The sequence below is a fragment of the Pinus tabuliformis genome, chromosome 2_1 (assembly GCF_031772625.1).
Source record: "Pinus tabuliformis cultivar Carrire ecotype Pingquan chromosome 2_1, CPIR1, whole genome shotgun sequence".
Classification (NCBI taxonomy): domain Eukaryota; kingdom Viridiplantae; phylum Streptophyta; class Pinopsida; order Pinales; family Pinaceae; genus Pinus; species Pinus tabuliformis.
The window spans coordinates 331,743,993-331,759,714 of NC_142299.1; positions in this window are offsets into that span (position 1 = coordinate 331,743,993).

The following is a 15,722-nucleotide window of genomic DNA, read 5'->3' on the forward strand; positions in this document are numbered from 1 at the left end:
TTAAGCAACTATTTAATAGAGATAACCAATACACGCACCCAGAAATGTTGTAGATTTGCATAAATTTAGACCATAAGCATAACACACATATCGAAACAGGTATACAAACCAGAAATTAACCAGAACCACAATGTTTTAGAGTCCACACAGTATTTCAAAACCAGCTTATCTTTATTAATATTCTTGATTCAATACAATTCACCTCCTACCCTGTGCACTTAGCTGCAGGGGTCCATGCACACAGTTGCGGAGCCTCTATCCAACTACTAACACTTCACAACCCAGACGTAAAAACTCAGAGAAAATTACTTACAAAGACCCATAATACCATTCTCTAGTCAAAAAACTAACTTCTACCCTTAGAGCCTCGCTCTATTTATACCATGGTCCACGAACCATGGGCAGGCTGACTTACTTCCTATTATTATATATTATTTTTAGGCGTACAACCCTTTGACTCAACCTATTACATTTCGTTCTTCGCACATTTTGGAGGTTTACAATATTATTATCCTAACTTATAGGCTTTAAGCCCCAAAATTGTTAAGTGGGGCCCTCGCTACCCAACAGGCCCCCAACATAATCATCGTGACTCATCTCGAGTCACTGGTCGGTGCAGCAATGCGCGCTGCCTTGGCTTCACAGTCCACCATCCCTGTGAGTGATGCACTTCATTCTACTGCTCCCTCTTTGACTCCTGCAACTCTTCTTCTCGCCCCTGCTCCATTGCCTCCATTAATTCTCGCAATCGATGATGCTCATTTTTCTCTGCTCAATTAACACAGAGCACCCCCTCATAGGATTTTAGCTCAAGCTGGGGTGTCGCATATGGGACCTCTTCATACCAACGCAGCCAATTTCCAATTTCGTATCTTCTATACGCACTGTCTACTGCAGCTTGTGTTGCAATTTTGCAAGACCATTGTTGTTGTCCGCAAGATCCCAATCTTCAAGGTGCATCAGAGACGACTTGTTAACTGCAATTCCACCATTTGTCTCTATATTTATAGCCTTTCCCTTATCGTTTATGGTTCGCTGACCAGCCCATGGGTTAGGCAGCAGCATCTGGACCAGCTCTGGTTCGTGTTTAAAAATTTCTGGCACATCCCCTATCGTCGATGTTGAACTCTGCACGGTGTCCACAACCGTCAACACCATAATAGTCAGAAAATCTTGCATCTCCATTGGCCATATCACAACCCTCGGGCTTACTCCTTGACTGTAGATAATGAATAGTTCCATAGCGACGGGAGGGCACAATAGCTTACTTTTCTCAGAAGTGCAGCTCATTTGGCGGATGCCCCCTGGTGATTTATAAGCGTTTCGAAATTCAAACTCATCAGTTCCTTCCTTTTTTTGTGTCGTATCGTTAAGCCTGCGACAGATCGTTCCAAATCTGGCTCATACCCCGTCTCTTAATTGTTCGCCGCCCGCTCCCTTTCGCCATAACTCAGACATCTTGTCATGAATAGTGTCAGCAACGGTCACCTCTCTGCTCGTCCACGTAGTAGCGTAGCCCCTTTTTCGCAACCTTGACCTCATACCAATTCGGCGCGGCCCCTGATTGTCGTGTAACTCCCCCGCAGACTGCTTTAATGTCCCGTGCTCTCTTTCAACAGCCTGGAGCTGTGAGACTGTCCTACGGTCAGTTAGTCAGGCATTTGGCCCACCCATGTAGAGCTTCATACCACTACGATTTACTCTGCCTGGGAAAGGCTCCCCATTCAACTTGGAAAGTTGGACCGCACCTCCATTTGTGACTTCTTTGACTACATAGGGTCCCAACCAATGCATTCGGAGTTTTCCAGGGAATTTGTCGAACTTGCTATCATATAGTAATACTAGATCATTTTCTTTGAACGTGTGCATCTTGATATGGCAATCATGCTAAGCTTTTTCTCGCTACTTCTGTACTTGCTGATGGAATCTTGCTAGAAATCACTCATCCTCAAGTTCCTCCAGTTGCGCGATCCTTTCTTCCAAAGCTCTGTGGTCTGCCATACCTATTGCTGCTGCTATTCATAAACTAGGTACAATGTATTCCATTGGTATGACTGCTTCCATGTCATAGACTAGCCGGAAAGGTGTCTGGCCCGTAAACTTCTTGCACGTTGTTCGATATGTTGATAGCACAACAAATATGCACAAATCCCAATCGTTTCGCTGCGCATTACATACCTTGGTCAACGTTGTCTCCAAAATTTTGTTAAACGCTTCAACGGTCCCATTTTCTTGTGGATGGTACGGCGTACTCTGTTGATGGTATATCTGAAATTCCTCAATGAGTGTGCTAATAGTCTCATTTAGGAAATGCATTCCGCGGTCGCTCATTAGAATTTTTGGACATAAGAATCGCGTTAACACATTCTCGAATAAGAATTTCACAGTTGTAGTGGCCGTGCAGTCTTTACCTGGTTGTGCTTCCACCCATCGGGTCAAGTACTCTGTCGCCGTAATGATATAGCATGCCCCCATCTTTCCTGGAGGTGTGATAGGCCCCACAAAATTGATCGCCCATTTCTCAAACAGTTGCAGCATCATCTGTGGCTTGAGTGGCATTTCATCCCTCCGAAATGGTTTCCCAGTCCATTGACATACAGTACGCTTTCGAGTCTTGATGTGGAGTTGGCCACCATAGTCCAGCGCAAAGAATCTTCTGTGCTGTGGTGCGGCCCGCATAATGTCCTCCAACAAACCCCCATGTGCTTCGATTAGGATCTGTCCTCGCTCGAATTCAGGTACATATCTGCATCATATTTCTTCGTTCCCAATTTGTAGAGGTGTCCTGCAATAACAGTAAAGTCTGTTGCATGTATCACCAATTCTTTCTTTTGCTGAATGAAATAACCTTGCAGCGTAGTTCCTGTGGTTAAGAAGTGGATTATATCCTCAAAATGGCCATCCGCAATGCACACTACATATAGCTGTGTATCTGGTAGTCCTTCCTCTAAGTTTGTGGACTCTTCGCCATTCTCCATTTAGGACAGGTGATCTGGGCCTGCGTTTAGACGTCCTAGCTTTATGATGACTACGAAGTCAAATTCTTGAAATAATAGCAACCACCTACAAATGCGCCCCCCCAACATAGGCTTATTCACTAGGTATTTTAGCACAGAGTGGTCAGTATACATCTTAAAGTGTCCTCTGAGCAGATAGTGGTGGTATTTCTGGAGCGCGTATACCATCGCCAATCCCTCACGCTCAGTAGTGGAGTAGTTCTTCTCATCTTTCGACAATTGTCAACTTGCAAACGCGATCGGGTGATCAATTCCCTCCACTCCTTCTTGAGTGAGTACCGTGCCCAACGCAATACATGATGCATCAACATGCACGTGAAATTTGATGTACCATTTCAGAAAGACCAATATAGGGGTTGATGCCATCTTTTCCTTGAGCGTTTCTAGACTTTTGTTACATTCCTCATTCCAGCAATAAGTAGCATCCTTTTTCAACAACTGTTCCATTGGTGCCATGATCTGTGTGTATATTTTTATGAACTTCCGATAGTAACCAGTGTGTCCCAGTGTGGCGCGTAGATGTTTGACGCTTCGCGGTACTTGCAGGTTGAGTATGACAATAATCTTTGTCAGATCCACCATCAAGCCTTGCTTACAAACCACATGGCTGAGCAGGTTCCCGAAGGGGACGAGGAAAGTACAATTCTTTAGGTTTAGTGCAATCTGGTGTCATTGGCAAGTATCCAGCATTAATTGTAAGCTCACGATATGTTTCTTGACTAACCCAAATATGGTCCAATCATCAAGATATACTTCCAAGAACTTATGTATAAATTCCTTGAATGAAGCTACCACAACGTGCGAGAATATCACCGGCGCGTTCTTCAACCCAAAGGGCATCACAATGTACTAAAAACAACCCATTCGGTGGCGAAAGTTGTTTTATGATCTTGATCTGGTGGTACCCCGAGAAACCGTCTGTGAAGGAGTAGGCTTCCTATCCATCCACATTTTCCAGTACCTCGTCTATAAATGGCATCAGAAATGGATCATTAACACATGCATCATTGAGCTTCTTGAGATCCACGCAGATGCGAATTTCACCTTTCTGTTTTTTCTCCTGCACAACCATAGGACTTACCTAGTCAAACTCCTCCACTGGTTCAATTATTCCTGCTGCAAGCATCTTGTCCAACTCTTCACGGACCTTTGCTTTGTATTTTGGATTCAATCGGTAAGGCTACTACTTAACTGGCCTCGCATCTGGCTTCAGGTTTGTCTCCATCATTCCCAGGTCACCGAGGATCCCTTTTAACTCCGTGATTTTAGTTAGGAATAAGTCTTGATACTCTCAAAGTAATTCGATGACCTTTTCCACCATGGCATCGTCCCAATAGTCCCCGAGCATTGCATACTTTGGCTCTTCCTCCATTCTGATGTTTACTTGTTTTGTTTTCAACGGCGCGGTGATGTCTGGATCCTCAATTGCTGGTCCATGAACCTCGCTGTTATAGACATTTTTGTGCCTAACAGCATGAAGCATGAAATTTCAATAATCTAAGGGATCCAAAGTCCCTAAACATGTTGCTCCTACCCCTAGAGGAACAAGGTCAGCAAACCACAGCACTGAAAATCAGTTCTCCACCTGAAAACACTCAAAAACAAGCTATTTCTGGATCATGTCAGCTGCTCCACTGAGCATCTGCGCTGAATGTCAACTGCTCCACTCTGTACCTGCGCTGAATGTCAAAAGCAATGAAGGCTACCTGCGTTGGGCGATATTGGCCAAGTGGCACAGTCATTCTGCAAGGTGTCAAATGCACAGGAAGCTTCCAAAATGACACTTGGATCAGGGAATTCGCCTTGTGATGAGTAAGAGGATCTAGATCTCCAAGTGGAAGCAAGAAACTCCAAGTGGACTCAAGAACTGAAGTATAACTGAAGTGGGAGAGGACACTAGTCAGCTTCATGCCAACCTCAAGCTGACTCATCCTTTCTCCAAAACTTCTATATATAGAGCTCTCTCATGAGGTCTATGGGGGCTGGAATTTTGTGCAAGTAAGGAAGTGTTGTTGGTTTGAGTATAGAGCTATTGGGTGATTTGCTTGAAGGAGGTGAAGAGGAGATTTCTTTCTACTGGGAGGTGTTGCTGGATTGGGCCTATTATGGTTGTAACACTCTCAGAACTTTACTTCTTCCATTAATAAAGTATTTGAGGTTCTTCTATATGCATGTATCTTTGTGGCGTATTGATGCTTGTATATTTGATTTATTCTAATCCTTGAATCAATTATGGATGTATGCTTCTTGTAGTTTCCATTTCTTGTGCTTTTGCAAGATCTTTGTGTAGCTAGGCCAGTGAAAGAGCAAGGAGCTGGGAGTAAGCAGCAAAGAGGGAAGATTGGATCAAGCATTAAGCGGAAGATAACGGTTAGTGGATCCCTTTCTCCTCTCTCTTACATCTCATAAAGAAGTAATCTTGAATAGCTTTGCATTCGGTTGTTGCTGAGGTACTATCACCCTTAGAGTGGGATAGGGTCATTCCGTATCGGATACTTTTCCCAAAAACAAATTGGTGACTCCGTTGGGGATCGTATCTTGTTGGTTGTTTGTGTTTTTGCTATTCATTTCATAAACAAAAGGAGTACCGAATCGAACTGTATTTGGATCCTTCAAATACAAAGTAGAGGGCAGCTACTCTAGCTCAGTTTCTGGGCAAGTTTATGATTTGAAGAGCTGATCCAAAAGGACTCTAATAAGCTCTTAGTGATAGCTTTTCATCCTCCTTGTCATCCCTTAGTGTGTCCTTGACTGATAGCTTCTGATTTGAGCAAAAACTGTGAATTTCTGAGCAATCTGTGACCTGGAAACCAAGAGAAACGAAAGTTTCGTTCTTCAGTGCAGCTGCTGTGAAGGCTGTCTGCATTTCAGCGCAGTTCCCGAAGGGGCTACCTGCGCTGAAGGTCAAACAGACAGTGTCCCACCTGCGCTGGACCAGTCTTGCCTAGTGCTACTGGGGTTTCCTGCTGTTTCTTGCCCTGTTTTCACTCTTGTTTTTGTTGTTTGTTACCAGTCAATGTGCCTATCTGAAACCAACTTTCCTTGCCACTATTCCGCCTCGGTTGTATAAAGAAACTGTGTTTGTTCTTTGTGTATTTCTTATATCATTCACAGTTTCCCATAACGAAAGTGAACTAGTCTTGCTGTGACCTCTTAGATCTAGATCTGTGATAAAGTGTCGTTTTGATCTTAAGAGTTAGTTTATTTGTTGTTCATAGCTGATTGAGCTTTTGCTTTCGTCATATGGTTTGAGTTTATATATTTCTAGTGTCGAAGCAAGTAAATCTTAAGGTGTCTTTTGATTTTGGACAAGCTTGTTTGCTTTCACTTGAAATTGAATTCAAAGTTATACAACAGCTTTCTTTTTGTGTCGCACAAACATTTAGAAAGAGAAAAGAAATACTTGCATTGTGCATGTGCATTATGACAGCTTGCATGTTGATTTAGGAAAAATTGCATTAGTGTGTGCTCTATGATCTGTGTGAAAAGATGTTATCTTTCTTTTCCCTCAGTAGTTAAGATTTTCAAAGTTGAAAGATTGAAAAGCTTGCTTATCATCTTAGACTGCATTTAGGAGTGTTATCATACATCTCGTGGTGATCCATAAAGGCAAACTGCTAAACAAGATCAACCTTAAAATAAATTGAATTTACATAACAACGCATTGAAACATAACGCAAACACATAGAGGTCTAAGCTAGAGACGTGTTCCGGCGTCGTTAAACGTGATATCTTAGCGTTGAGTGGTTGGGTGATTCCTCCACGGTGAAGCGATAAGTATCAATACGGACTTGTGCTCCCACATACCGTCGCGTATATATTGGGAGACCCCTATAGGAACAAAGCCTTTATCCAATAGGAAACCGTGTCGGCTGCCCTACTGATCGCAATGCAGTGAACACAGCATTCACGAAGATCGACCACTCGTACCGTAAAACGTATTCTCTGGTTTTGCGAAAAGTTTGGCACACCCTCTGCCTAGAACTCAAGAGCAGTTTCTTTTGGCCTTTTTCAAACTCTATAACTGAAAAAGTCCATCCGAGCATTTGTCACTTCGGGCTCGTTAAAACATCGAAGGAGACTAGAGTCATCTTTAGCTTTTTCTCGACTCTTAAAAAGTGAAAAAGCAAGTTGTGTCTAAAGCGTCGTTATAAAATTTATTTTAAACATGGAACGCCCCAACCAAGGAATTCCACATGATGGAAATCCTAGTCCATTCTCCTCTTGGGGAGAAGTTGGTGCGCCCCACACGGCTACATTGTCGCTTCCAGGACTGACAATTGGCCTGCCGATTTGGCTATTCTCAACCAATGTAGTTCAGACCACCATGGTTCCTGAATAGTCGAATCAACAGTTAGATCAGTCTAGAGCTGCCCACCAGCCTTCTACTTATTATAACTCTTCCTCCAATCCTTCATCTTCGCAAGGTAGAGCCGGCAAAAGCCAAGCTCCCATGGAGAAGAAGGAGAAGAAGAAGAAAGAGCCTAAGGCGACTGGGGGCAAGCAAAAGACATCTGACAAAAATCCACACACAGCACAGACCGGGCCTAAATCGCCATGTGTCATATGTAGAGGAGACCACTTCCATAGAGATTGTCCCTGTATTCCCCGGATACTAAGGGACTGGTCCCCTCGTCTGCACAATTCGGGAGCATCAACCTCTGATAGCCATGTTGATTGCTTACCGTCAACCAACGAAATTGAAGGTTCAAGACAAAGAGGGGGAGCAAGATCCCCCTACAGACTGTGTGAAGGCGATCACGCCATCCACCGTTGTCCCTTCTTAGACGAAGCGAAGAGAGTTTTGGAAGATCGTCCGGTTTCACCGTTGAGACTTCCTCCTGGATACAAAAAACTCGTGCCGAGTCCTTCGTTGGTTGAAAATCCAGCTGGCTTGCTCAAATGGTTAGCTGAAGTGTTAGTCATTGAAAATGAACCTACTGAATCTAGACTAGACGAAAGTCTAAAGGTCGATACGGCAGTTGACCCGGTTCCGCCTTCAGAGGTTTCATCTTCAAATGACACCGTCATTGAAGATTCATATTCAAATGACACCCTCACTGAAGAGAATAAGGATGACACCATCCAGATTCTTTTCATCAACACAGATTCTGATGAGCATCAGGGCAATGCGCCCATTCCTTTATCGCAGGAAGGAACATCGTCAGGGTCGTATCCGGCCGTGTATTCGGTCCCACCACCAAGCAACCTGGTTGTGTCCTTTGATTGGAACTAACTAGGCAGACCCCGATTGCCAGCCAGTATACCATTCAGAATCATAGTCCAAATTTATAGAATGGTAATGGCTGGCACTATCATTGATGAAGGGGCATCTGTGAGTATCCTTTCCTCTATTGCTTGGAAAGCACTGGGTTCCCCGGCGCTTTTGCTTGAGATAAGAAATCTCTCGGGTTTTGATAAAGGAACCAGTCAACCATTAGGGATCCTCCCCAATGTACCTGTTACATTGAAAGGGAAGACTGTTCAAATGAACATGATGGTCGTTCAAGGACCCTTGGATTATAACCTACTCCTTGGACGAGACTATATATATTGCATGGGAGCTATAGTCTCCTCACTCTTTAGAGTAATGTGTTTTCCACACGAAGGAAGAATGGTCAAGCTCGTAGACCAACTTTCATTTCCAGGATCATGCATCGCAAATAGTCAAATACCAACCCTGAATGGTCTATTCACCCAAGAAATGTCTCCACCCCCAGTCCTCCTTCCCGATGAGTGCGAGTGATTCGGAAAGATGGGACTGGAACCCAGGGGGCATGCATCCTGGTCTGTTTCGAGCAGAGGAAACCTTGGGTATAAGGTAGAATTTCTGTGAAAGAATATGACTGGTCCATACCCCGTCCGTGGATGGAAGAGGGGTTGTTCTAGAACAAGATTCTTTTGATAAGGTTACTTGTTTGACGAGGGTCATTCACCATTGTCTACCTCGGTAGACAGTGCCGAGGAAGTGTTTTCGTTTGATGGTGTTAACAAAACAATCTTTGGGTAACCAGAAAGAGGCAAGCCTCACTCTTTAAAACAAATGTTTTATCGGATAAGTAGGGGCAGCCTTGAAATTGTACTTTATACCTGGGGGCATGCAAACCTTTTGGAGTGCAAACTAGGAGCGGTTATTTATCTGTTTTTGGGATTAGCCGTTTCCAAACTTGCATAAAGAAAGGATGAGAGGGAGCAAAGCTTAGTGAAGATGAAGCTCTATAAAAAATAGAGATCTCACAGGAGACATTTCTTATCTTATGACTGGTATAATCAAGCAGTTTTACCACGGAATTTATGCTCGTTAAAAAATAGAAAAGCAAGATCCGAGCAGTTTTAACGCGAAATTCATGCTCGTTAAAAAATAAACATAAGCATTGAGCAGTGTTTTGGCGCATTCAAGCTCATTAAAAAATGAACCCATCTTGGTAAATAACCACTGTGATCGTAAATTTATTAGCCATAAAAAGCCTTGATCGCGTTTGCACCCGCCACCTCCATTCCATTTGGCCAATCGTTCACCTCCATATGATTGTTTACCTTTTTTAAGGAACAGCTGCGAAGAGTGATTTCACTTAGCCATCCTTGTGACACTGCCGTGATTGGAAAATTCCAACCTGTACCTGGAATCTGTAGCTATCCCTGTTTATCACTCGTTCCTCAAAAGATGAGTCTTCTTTGAGCTCTTTTCATCTAACTTGTAAAATATGAAAATTTTGCCGAGTCTTGGCCTTCCAGCTCGTTAAAAGGACCGGAAGAGCTATCCCTCCTCTAGATTTTAATCTTTTTGGACCTGAGAGATTATTACACAAAAAGGTCGAGCGCTTGTTTTATTCGGCTCGTTAAAGTTATCGAAAACTCATCCCTTCTGTATTTTTTTATACTTTTTCGGACTTAAGGGATTAGATGACGAAAAAGGAATTTTGGAGTTAACTTTCTGTACCTTTTCAGACTCTCTAAAAATGAAAAGGACCGAGTTTTCCTTGTCGTTAGACTCGTTAAAATGATTAAATAGCGACAAACTTGTCTTTAGACGAGAACGAGTTTCCCTATCGCTAGGCTCGTTAAAACATAGCGATGGGCTTGCCCGAAGGGCAGGTTATAGAACAAGCATATGTTATCCTCCTCAAGCTTGACAAAAATAAAGAGGTACTGGTCAGAAATGACTGGGGAAAAATTGGGAGAACCTCGAAGCTTTAATGGTAGCAAGTCGCTCTTGAACATGACACTTTGTCCTCCGTATCACATCGGGTTGGGTTGTTTCATTCACCGGTCTCATCACCATGGTCCTCGCCAAACCATCCACATTTGGGGTAATGCTACCAATCCATCACATCAGTGTCGTTATATGTTCAAGAGATGTCGTTCAGAAAGAGTCAACCGTGTCCCATCCACTGCCGTACATTATCCTTAATCCACCCATGATCGCCACCCTGAATCATATTTCATAGATTGTTTTCACCTCCACTAAAATCATTAGCTTCGTTCCGTGTCACTGATGTGGGATTCATTAAGGCCCTCCTTTGACGGATCGCTTCTTGTCGACTTCAGCTCATTATCCAAGAAGTTGATCTAGGAACAAACCCCCCAGTACTTTGAAGCTTGCATGCCTCATGTTGGGCCTCAAAATGGTCCCTATTTTCACTCCATTATTCACCAATATCTTCACATCTTACCTTCATGTCACCTCCATTCCACCTCCACATCATTCCATTTACCTCATTATTGTATTATAACTATGCTTTTCCAAAGTTTATTCATTCTTAACATTTTTAAGTGAATTTATGGCTAAACTTTAGAAAATAAAATGCTTATACTTATACCTAACAATTAGCATGAGTTTGTTGACATGTGTAGGCACAAAGGAAGCTTCCAGGGCATCTTTATGTGGCCTTGAATGATTAAATTCGAATTTGATAAGATAAGCTTCATGGAGAAGATCATGGACCTCATGGAGAAGATCATGGAGGATAGGGTTATGTGTCTAGATGGTTGAGAAATGTATGGAACTAAAAGAGAGATTAATGGATCATCATTATGAGTTTGTTATCTCCTCTCATTGTATAAATAGGAGTACCTCCTCCATTCCAAAGGGAGGACTCTTAGAGCATTGTATCCAACTTATGATGGAATAGAATAAAGCTTCATTTTTCATATATTTCCATTATGTAGATAGGAATTTATGTAGTTTTTAGATATGTTTTCTTAATGTAGTATATGGAATAATTTGTCTTGTTCTTAGCAGAATTGAGCTCACTCTAAAAGGATGAGAGAAACATGTTATTTCATATTAGATCTTATTTCATTTACTTGTTTAGATGTTGAGGATTTGTTTGTGATTGACGAATGAGTTTTAAATTAGAATGTAATCAGCATATGAGAGGACAACTAAGGGTCTAAGTTAGGCTCTCTCTCTCTATTTGATTTGCATGATAATTAAAATTCATTCTTTTTCTTTTATGTTTCAAGTATCATATGAGGAGATACCAAGAGTCTAAGTTAGGCTCTCTCTCTAATGATTTATATGATAATTGAAATTCATCATTTTGCTTTCATGTTTCAAGTTAATTCATTTCTTATGCTTGTGAATGAATCTTAGTTTAGTTTGGATTAGTACATGAGAGGACAATCAAGAGACTAAGTTAGTCTCTCTCTCTACTTGAATCTAAACAATAATTAAGTTCATTCTCATGTCTTCATTTCAAGTTTTTTTTTAGTTTTATGTAATCAATGATTTCTCTATGATACTGTAGGGAAGGACAACCAGGACCTCCTTAGTTAGGAGCCTCTTCCCTTGCATATTATATTGAATCGTAAATAATTTAGTTAGACATAGGTTAGTTGCCTACTCCTGCATATATTGTGCTGGCATCATCACAAGCTTACGAGTTTCCCTGGTCGATAATTTATGCAGCCATTTAAGTCCAATAAATTGCCCAACACCTCAATGGCAAGTTTCTCACTTCCGGCGATAGGTATACATTAATGACCTTCGACCAGAAGATTTTGCGTGGTGTTCGACGCCAAATCCTTTATTCACACCATGTGAATTGTACTGTAGTACCTTGAGTGTCATTGTCATTATTGGTGATTCCTCTCGCGCTTGTTAACGGTTTACATTATTGACTGGTAATCAAGCGATGTCTTTCCATGTTCGACTTCAGCGCAATTCTCACATGGATCGACTTGTACTTAGAGTGAAGATCGAACGAGTTTTGAAGACCCAGGATCTAGTTTCATCCATCCGGGCTGCGATATATATTCAGGAAATATAAAGACATTTGATATGTACATCATTGCAGCAGATGATCATCCTACTCAAAGGATGATAATTTCAGCAGAGAATTATCAGTCTACCATCAGACGATCGTCTGTTCTATGTACCAAAATGAATTTATAAAGCTGAGCATGGGAATGCCTGCCTCAGCTAGATCATGAAAGCAGAATGAAAAATAATGTATTGTATTGTATTTTATTACAGGGCACCTCTCAGCAATTGAATGAACTTCGGATCCTCCTGATAAAGCATTTCACCCGATAAACGACCTCATACTTTAGGGGGCAACTGTTATAGACATTTTTGTGCCTAACAGCATGAAGCATGAAATGTCAATAATCTAAGGGATCCAAAGTCCCTAAACATGTTGTTCCTACCCCTAGACGAACAAGGTCAGCAAACCACAGCACTGAAAATCAGTTCTCCACCTGAAAACACTCAAAAACAAGCTATTTCTGGATCATGTCAGCTGCTCCACTGAGCATCTGCGTTGAATGTCAACTGCTCCACTCTGTACCTGTGCTGAATGTCAAAAGCAATGAAGGCTACCTGCACTGGGCGAGATTGGCCAAGTGGCACAGTCATTCTGCAAGGTGTCAAATGCCCAGGAAGCTTCCAAAATGACACTTGGATCAAGGAATTCGCCTTGTGATGAGTAAGAGGATCTAGATCTCCAAGTGGAAGCAAGAAACTCCAAGTGGACTCAAGAACTGAAGTATAACTGAAGTGGGAGAGGACACTAGTCAGCTTCATGCCAACCTCAAGCTGACTCATCCTTTCTCCAAAACTTCTATATATAGAGCTCTCTCATGAGGTCTATGGGGGCTGGAATTTTGTGCAAGTAAGGAAGTGTTGTTGGTTTGAGTATAGAGCTATTGGGTGATTTGCTTGAAGGAGGTGAAGAGGAGATTTCTTTCTGCTGGGAGGTGTTGCTGGATTGGGGCTATTATGGTTGTAACACTCTCAGAACTTTACTTCTTCCATTAATAAAGTATTTGAGGTTCTTCTATATGCATGTATCTTTGTGGCGTATTGATGCTTGTATATTTGATTTATTCTAATCCTTGAATCAATTATGGATGTATGCTTCTTGTAGTTTCCATTTCTTGTGCTTTTGTAGGGTCTTTGTGTAGCTGGGCCAGTGAAAGAGCAAGGAGCTGGGAGCAAGCAGCAAAGAGGGAAGATTGGATCAAGCATTAAGCGGAAGATAACGGTTAGTGGATCCCTTTCTCCTCTCTCTTACATCTCATAAAGAAGTAATCTTGAATAGCTTTGCATTCGGTTGTTGCTGAGGTACTATCACCCCTAGAGTGGGATAGGGTCATTCCGTATTGGATACTTTTCCCAACAACACTCGCGACTCCCCTCTATTTCTGGAATATTGATGTTTCTAGGGTTGTCCTCATCATCTTCTACCTAGACATTGTAACATTCCAGGGCTTGGCTCAACTGTCACAATTACTCTGGCTGTGCCATTTCTTCTGGTTCTAGTGGTATTTTGAAAATAGTGGCCTTCACAACCTACAATGCGTCATCCACAGTATCCATCCATTGATCTTAAAAGAGGAACGTTAACAAAAAACCTTCACGCAAGATATCCCATTCGCCCGTGCCATGTTGAAGCTTTGTTTTAGTATACCAATTCCTCGGGATGACATCCAGGGCATGATAAAATAAGTGTACCCACTCCGGCTAGGGATCTTCCCCATAGGATTTAATCCATTTGGTGAGGTGTGTGTGCGGGTTTTCACGTCCATCATATTTCTCAATTAGTCATAGTTCTAGTTTCCCAAATCTTATCTACATCATCTGCCTGCAGCTGCGCCAATCTTCAAAGGTTCCTTCATGTGTTCCCCACCACCATACAGGTGTTGCGCACAACACCCATTTTAATGCATCAAACCGCTGGTGTTCTGGTACCACGCGCTCAAACTTGATCAGGAATTCATCTACCTCAGTCAATCCATCATACATCAGCAGTTCTCAATCCTGAGCTTTTACACAACACAGTGACCTTGTCATCATATTGCAGTTTAACGTGGTTACTCTGTTCAACCAGTTATGCCACCGTTCATCTTCTTCATCTGAGTCTGGAATGCAGGCTTTTGTGCATTCCCATGGAATTATTTCATCAACAGTCGGATTCATCCATTCCTGATCCTGTGCCGTGATTTTGTAGATATGATCCAAGTCCTCATCTATTTCATCATTGTGTACGGGTTCAGTATACTGCACTCCTTCAGCCGGGTCTAGGGGAACGACTACGCGAAGAGACTTCTTTTCAAATATCATCTTCTGATTCTTCAAATTAATGACTCCATTCATATCCGTGGCCTAGTCTATCCCTAATAATGCTAGGTAAGGGTTACTGTCATCCACAATTTCTATTACCGCAAAGTTTGTTTGTGTGCTCGTGCCTTCTATATCCACTGTGACACCTTGCAATCTCCCCATGGGCAAGATATTTTGTTGGTTCACCATTCGTAACTGAATAGGTGACCATTATAATGTGGGTCTACCCATGCGTTCCCATGCCTATTTAGGTAACACGTTTGCATCCGAACCTAAGTCTAGAATGATCTGATCCATCTCATAGTCGTCGACCTGTGTTGTTGATCACATTTCCCATCCAACGCGCAAAGTATTTTTTCCTAATTTATGGACCACGTGAGGTGCACCTAACCCTACACACCTAGTTATCAGCTCTTGTAATCCCTTAACCTCTTGATTATCACGTAGCAGTTTCATACATGTCTCTAAAAAGGTAGTTAACATAGAGGGATCCATTCCTAGCTCAGTTGGATCACTACTACCCGAAGTAGAGACCTCCGTGAAGCTCTTTTGAGCTTCCGTAGATGTCCCCTTTAGCTATTCTACCTTAAATCCGGCATCGCGACCCTTCCCATCTTCTCCACATTGTTTCCTCACATCTCCTCATATATTAGTGTCACTCCTCAGTACCATGTTTATGCTGGGGTCCTCTTCGCATGTTTCATCCCTCATCATTTGGACATTCTGCATCGTCGTGGGTTGTTCTGCCCTTTTCTCACATATCTGTGCTATCAGTGTGGGGCAATCTATCATTTCATGATCAAACTGCTCGCAGTAGGGGCACGATATTTTGGTCAGGTTGGTACAATCACACATGTAGTGCCCTAGTCCTTTGCAGTTGTAATAGATTAGATGCCCGTGACCCCTTCCTGGTCCCATTCCTCCCCATCCTCGTCCACATCCCTGGAACCCACCACGTGCTATCGCCGCAGCTAGATCCTGACCTCATGCTTCAGTCTGCATTCTTTAGGCAGGCGACCAGTCCATCAATAATTGATAACTATGGCAGTCTCACTCCTCGTGGCCCACCAATCTGTAAAAATTGCAAAAATAGTTGCTAGGGGGTCCAGTTAAATTTTGGCAGTAGGTGATAGTTATCC